We start from the raw sequence: 7,500 nt of genomic DNA on the forward strand, positions 1-7,500 counted from the left end.
CTTAATCGATTCCTCCTATTCACCTAGCTGGCTTCCGGCTGCGACTGTTTCATTATGAGAGCTATTTACATTTAGAATCATCAACCGTTGGTACCCTTCCAGTTGATAGTAACCACAATCCCCTACTCTTCTCTCTCTCTCTCTCTCAAACACACACACACAATCACTCTCACTCTCTTTCTTCACGGATTGAGATTATCGAGAATCTTTTTATTTGCTTTACTCATTACCTTACTACATCGGGGAACATCGCGTAGCATTTGAGCACTTTGCGTCTATTTTCCCGGGAGCGATAACTTGACTCGTGACCGAAATGCCCTCTCGGAATAGTAGTACTGCAACAGGATGCCGCGCGCCTGTCTTTCATAAAAACTTACGAATTACTCATTATGCTCTGTATGTATATATATCTATGTATATCTATATGTATATAATGCGGTTTCATTGTATTTTATTATAATTATTTAACGTTAACCACCTCACTCACCCATCGAACTCATCGAGCGCGCGCGCGCTGTGTTCGCCCTCCTTTCTTATCGTCACGGCGTGATCGGCTCGCAACATGGCAGCTGCCTTGCTTGCTCGCCCATTCGCTACGCGCATTTCCTACCGACACTCGTATTGTTCGAACTCGTTTTTTGTTGATGTTGTAGTTGTTGGTTGTGTTGTGTTATTATGGGTTTTGCTGTGAGATGTTGTTGTGTATGTTGTGTGTCTGCATGTTCGTTTTGTTTGTTTTTTTGTTTGTTGTTTTGATGATTTTTTTACCCTCGCTCTCATTTTCATTTCTTAACCGCTTTTAACTCATCGGTACGATCATCACTTGTAGGTTTATGCTTGCTTAGAGCGTGCGTTTAATGTTTTGCCCTGGGCGCTTGAATGCTTTCGTTCGGGTATTATATTGTATGCATCGTTCATAAAGTGGATTATTATGCTTCTCTAATTGGGTGTTCTTTTTTTCGCCTTTTTCATGTTTATTTGTTCATTTTGCAATCTTATACAACGTACTACCTAGCGGGCTCAACTGGTTTCGCACTTGTTTTTTTGTTTTGTTTTGTTTTGTTTCTTCTCACATTTCTTTTTTTTATTGATTATTATTTATCTCATCCTTAGGTTGTCACTGCGGGCTGCCCGCAACGTACGCAACTACGTTGCTCTCTGTCTGTGGCGGATGATTGAGGATCGACGAAAAACTGACCCCGGGAAAACACAAAGTGGAATGGCGATGATTAATGGGAATCAGCAGTGCACACTTTGCTGGCAGTGATTTGAATGTGGCCTCCCATATCGCACGTAATCACACACATACACACACACGCGCTACGGGGATGCGCCTTTTAATGGAATCCTGTAGCAGAAGCGCCAAGAACCAAAAAATCAATGTGCGCGTGACCAGCGGATGGATGAGGAGTGCTGCCACTAGATTACGCTTGTACCGGCTCCTACGGTGGAGGTGAGTGCGTTAATGCTCTATCTTACAACATCTTGTCCTCTGCCGAACTGTTCGCTGCCCATAATGTGGCTTCCGAGTGAGAGTGGCCCAGAGACGCGCTGACTAGGGTCGTTTCGCTAGAAACGCTCACGGTTTATCGCTACCGCGAGCAGTATGCTAATATGCTAGACTTTCTTCTTTCCTTCCTTCGTTTTTTTTTTCATAACTGCATTATCCTACGGTAGGTAAGTTTTTCTTAAAAACCTTTTTTTGGCAGTGCATCAAAATTACTTTATATGTTTTAATCTGGTTTCGATTTTGTTAAGTGTTTTTCTTCTCTCTCTCTCTCTCTCTCTCTCTCTCTCTCGCTCTCTTCTTCGCGTTGCTCAATGTCTCCCCCTTCAGCGCTCTAGCTCTCGATTCCCCCCTTTCGAATCCTGTTGGCATGCATCATGCGTCATCTTTCAAGATTTCTCAATAAAAGAGAGAGAAAAGGAGAGCAAGAGAGAGCGCGAGAGAAAGAGATAGAGAGCTGGCGATCACATCCGTGTGTGAAAAAGGACGATCGAATAAACGGTTGCAGTGGATAGCTTTACAGTTGATCAATTGTTCGTTACTAGACTGCTACTCAGCAGGAGGCCCTACTATTGCTACTATTATTATTATTATTATTACTACTACTACTACTACTACTACTACTACTACTGCTGCTATTATTTATATTACTACCAGTACTAAGATACAATCGGAGTCTGACCAACCTGACCGAATGTAATGGCTACCAACAACAGTGGTAGTGGTGGTGGCGATGCTACGGTTATGACGCATCTGCATTTATTTCTTTAAATTTATCTACTGCCTTAGACGGTAGGATAAGGATATCATTATGTCTGCTTTAAGGAGAAAGAGGGGCAGAGATACAAAGAAAGAAAGAGAAAGAGAGAGAGGAGGGGGGAGAGTGTGTGCGAGAGAGAGAGAGAGTGGATGAGAGGGGTTCGGTTTAATTAAGTTCCTCTAAGTATATTTGCTAGTTCTCTGCTCCACTCTCCTCTCACACCTCTCTACCTCTACCTCATGTTTCTCTGTTTCGCTTTAGTAACTGCTAGGCTATAAGATATAAGGTTCATCATCATCATCCTCATCATCATCATCATCATCATCTGCTTACTGCTCTGCTCACTTCCTACCGCTCACTCATCCGTATTAAACCGTAGTGTTACGTTGATGTTTTCTGTGTCTGTCAAATTGCTAAGACGTAAGTACAGAAAAATCATTATCTACATGTTTTGACGCTTAAAGTATGTTCCTTGGTTGGTTTGGTTTGGTTGGTTTTATGTTTTGTATTTTTTTTTCTTCACCGCCTCCGCTTTACTTCCCCATTCGTGTTTAAGCGATCGCGTGCGTGCCTGCGGGCGTGAGTGTGTGCATGTGTGTATGTGATTGCTACCATTCGTCATTGGCTTTACCCTTTTCTGCTCCCTTTTAGTACACGGTCTATACTGACGCTGCGCAGTGTGTGTGCTTATACAGTAGGCTCTGATCTCGTTCCAGTAGCCTTTGCCACATCCCCTAGCGTTTGGCATATTTTTTTTTTTACAGTGAACGCTAAAGGGCCATGTCTCTCTCACCATTCGTACCTAGCTAGTGGGTTCCGATTCGATCAATTGGCCAAAAAAACTAGAAAAGGAAAAACGATTCTTCTTTTGGATGTTACTATACAATACACGCTGCCATCGCGCGATAACAAATTAAAGCATCAAACTGATCGTTCGAGTACGACAAAGCAACAACGAAGTGACCGAGATTTGCGACCGCCACGCAAGCGTAGCAGCCCTTGAAAACGGTCCACTACATTGCGACCCCTTGGGGACCTACTTGGGGACAAAATTCATTTCAACAACGTGCAACAATTCCGTTTTGCATTAACCAGAAGAAGTCGGGGTGTATGAGTGCGTGTGTGTGTTTATACATATGTGTATCCGCGTATCCCCAATTCGCGTGTGTTGTACAAACGTCGGGGCGATACCTTCTTCTGCGCTTCAGTGATCGCTGGAATTCATCGAAACCTAGCTTAGGACCCAGAAACATAGAAAGGGAGAGAGAGAGAGAGAGAGTTCCCCAATCCGAATGTCCACTAGCCATTCACATACACACATACAAACACGCACACACCGCCGTCGGCATCGTCGGTACGCAGGGATGGGTAGTATCTACTGTCCTAACCTTATGTTTTTGTGCAGAGACAAAGCTACTCAGCGCTACACCTGGCACCGAATAACAGAATAACGCAAAACAACGGAAAACCTCGAGAAACGCTGTTCAACAATATACGTCCACCGTCGACCTTCACGCTTAACCCTTAAAACGCCGCTTAGTACACGGTTAGTACAGTGCGTTTTGCCACGCCGCTGCCGCCACCGATTCGAGCAGTGGCGGCTGTGTCTTCGCTTAATCTAGTTTCGTGCAGTTCGAGCAGTACTAACCTTATTCGTAACCTAGAACCTTATTTACTAAACTCACCCCCTGCGCTTTTCTCTCTTAATTCCTCCCTCAAAACCCCTCCCGGCCTACTAGAAGAGATTTGCACCCGCCTGTATTCCCTCGCCCTCCCTCTACCCCTTCTGCTCCAGTTCTACGTCTGTTCGTCGCGTTTCTGACAGCGTTACTTGCGCCTCCGGAACCGGTTGTTGCTCTGGTGCTCCTTCTGGCGGATGTAGTCGGCACACTTGCGGGCACGCGTCCTCACCACCCGCACCAACCCATTGATGCGCAGCGTAGTACCGACGTTACGCCGCCAGCCACCCCGGCGTCGCATCACACCACCGGTACCGCTCTCGCCACCGGCGCCATGACACTCGGCGAACTCGTTGTCCGCCTCGTTCGTCGCGTTGGCATAGTACTGTGCCTGGCAACCGTAGTACTCGTAGCACTGCGGACAGCTGGGCTGTGGTTGCGGTGATGGCGTCTGCGGTTGCTGCTGGTGGAACTCGCAGTTCTGTTGCTGTTGCTGTTGCTGTTGCTCCTGTTCCCGGACCAGATTCGAGAAGGCCTGGAAATACAGCTGATTCTGGGCGGTCAGGTTGTAGTGGTACGATTTGTTGTAGAACTGGCTGGCCGCTGCAGCTGCGACCGTTTCGGCCGTCGTTTCATCGGCGACCGAGATGCTGAATGGTGGTGCGGACGGATCACCCGGTTCCCGGATGCTGCCATCGGTTGCTGCGACCAGCCCGAGCGAAGAAGCGGTCGACAGAGTTCGCGCCGCTGTTGAACGATCGAAGGTGCTGCTGTAGTAGCTCTGGTTGTTGTTGTTGTTGTTGTTGTTGATACTGCCACTCGGTTGCTGATTGTTGTTGTTGTTGAAGCCACCATCCATCGAGGTGGCACCACCGCCACCGCTAGCGGAGGGTAGCGAAAGGCCGCGGCTACCAACACTGTGACGTTGCAGGCTTGAGGTGGCCGAACGCGAAACCGTACTCGCCGGTGCAGTGTTCAAGCGTGACCGGGATGAGGAAGCCCGCGACATGGTGTTCGAGTGTTTATCGCGTTGCTCCGATTGCTGGTGCTGGTGCTGCTGCTGCTGCTGCTCCGAGTGATGATGGCCGTGGTGATGGGTGTGGTTGATGTTCCGGTACGCCGATGAACCGTAGTTGCCGGCAAAGATCGATGAGGTCGACGAGGAGGACGGAGAGGACGGCGGAAGGTTCTGGCTGAGGTTGACCGAGTTGCGGTTCAGGTTCGTCTGCTTCTCGAAGCGCTTCAGATCGGGCGAAATGATGCTGTACACGGTGGCAGCGGTCGCGATGCCCGTGCCCGTGCCCGTGCCCGTGCCGGTGCCAGTCGATGTCTGTGGTCCCATCGTAGTGCTGGATGGGACCATCACTAGCCCAGGTGAACCGGTTGCTGCGTGTGTCATCGTCGCTGCGCTCGGTGTCGTAGCGGCGAGCGTCGTAGTGAAGATGTTCCGTTGCTTCAGTTCGAGCTGTTTCGTCATCGTACCGGCGATCGTGGCCGGCGGGACGATCGCGTTGTTCAGCCGCTCCGTACTTTTGCACAGACTCGTGCAGGACGATGAACGTCGCCGTCGGCGTCCTTGCGGTCCTCTAGCCTCGTCGTCATCATCGTCACCACCATCTGCACCGTGACCATGGGCCGGCGTATCGGTGTCGCTGCTCTTGATCAGATAGTCACAGTTGTCCACCCGGCACACGTCGTAGCTACTGTGGTCTAAAAAATGGTTCGTACAGCAGTTCTCTACGATTTCGCTCTCATGGTGGAAGATGATCGCGTTACCTTCGTCCCCATTTTCCGCGCGCCAGATCGAAACCGTCTTGAAGTCGGACGAAGCGGACGGTGAGGATTTTTTCAGCAGCTCCTCGATCTTACAGCTCGACGAGGACGTCTGTATACCGTGTGGACCGACGGTGGAACCACTCGTCGTGGATTGATGTCCACCACCAACGCCACCACCACCAGCGGAAGTACCAGCAACGGCCGCCATCATCATCATCGCCTCACTGGGCAATGGTTCCGGACGTCGTCGGCGAATCCGCCGGTTCGGGCTGTTGTTGTACTCGTTGTCGCTGGCCGTCTCGCTAACGTCGGCACCGCCCGACTCCGTACCACTGAACCGGCCCCGGCCACTGCTCGCCGCATCGACCAAGCTCGAGACGGAGCTGATGCGCGATTTGTTCGATTTGTTGCTCTCGTCCAGATTCGCCAGAAAGCTCCACTTGATCTTCGACGGCGACTGGAAGATCTCCGGGATGTTGATGTCGAGATCGTCGAACTCGTAGTGCTCCGGACCGATCTCCGACAGCTGGCCAATGTTCTCGATCGTTATCTTGGACGGCGTCAGGACGAGCTGGCTGCCGGCACTTTTGGGCGTTTCACCGGCACCACCGACCTGCTGCTGCTGCAGTTGCCGTTGCGTCGTCGAGGTTGTGGTGCTTGTGGTGGTCGTCGTTGAACCGCCACCGCCACCACCACCACCGCCACCTCGTGGACCACCTTGCTCGGCGCTCGAAGTCGAACCGACGGTGGAAAGGAGGCTTCCCTCATCCAAACTGGCCACATCCTGCTGGCTATCGTTATCGAGCGGATTGATGCCCGGACTGCCGCCGCCACCACCACCACCACCACCGGTACCGTTGCCCGGGCCGCTCGATTGTGCCAGCGGAAGTGGCAGCAACCGTTGCTTCTGTTCCTCCCGATCCAACCGATGCTGGATGGCGGTCTGGGCCTGGATCTGCCGGATGTTTTCCCCACTGATCGAACAGTACGAGTTTTCGCTCTCGTCCGCCGTATAGTAACTACACTGGAACCGGGCCGGGTTAATGTTAAAGTTCGATATCGTTGCATTGGAACCACTGTTATCGGTCGGCAGGGTACGGCGGCTGGCCGGTGAACCACCGTCCTGGCTACGCCGGGCCGGGTGTGCTGCACCGGCCGACGATGCCGTCACCGGTGCCGGCTGCGAATGGTGTGAATGGTGCGAACAGCAGCTCATCGGTGTCGTTACGCGGCGCGATCGTGGCGTGCTGCGATGTGAAACGCGCGAAGTGCAGCTCGACACTGACGGGCGTCTCGAGAGCGTTTGCTGTCCGACCGGATAGCAGTGTTGTTGTTGCTGCTGTTGCTGATGCTGCTGCTGCTGTTGCTGCTGATGATCGACCACAAAGTACTGCTGGATCTCGTCGTCATCGTCCGTGGTCGTGATGTTACCGCGGCTGCAGTGACAGTTCTCGGCGTACATCGTCGATACACTACCGGACGCGGCCTGCCGTTCATCCTCGGTACAGGGTGCGGTCGTACCGGCCACCTCCTCCTCCTCTTCGCCACCCGTTTCCTCCTCTTCTTCTTCTTCCTCACCGCCCGTTTCCTCTTCACTGCGGCATCGCTCACGCTCTTCGTCGTCCTCAGCCTCTCCGCGACCGCGCGTTCCGCGATGGTGGTGCTGACGGTGATGCGAGCAGCGCGATGACGATTGCGACGTCGAGTGACGTCGGTGGCTGTGGTGGTGGCGGCCCTGCGCAGGTGATGTGCTGCTTGCCGGTGTATCTGTCGTCCCC

General features: G+C 51.6%; 1 protein-coding gene across 1 annotated transcript in view; it reads right to left on the reverse strand.

Annotated features, from left to right (window-relative positions):
• Positions 1-7,500, reverse strand: part of LOC125955051 (clavesin-1-like) — a 165,475-nt gene that overhangs the window by 110,800 nt on the left and 47,175 nt on the right. The window lies entirely within an intron of this gene.

This window comes from Anopheles darlingi, chromosome 3 (genome assembly GCF_943734745.1).
Source record: "Anopheles darlingi chromosome 3, idAnoDarlMG_H_01, whole genome shotgun sequence".
Taxonomy (NCBI): Eukaryota; Metazoa; Arthropoda; class Insecta; order Diptera; family Culicidae; genus Anopheles; species Anopheles darlingi.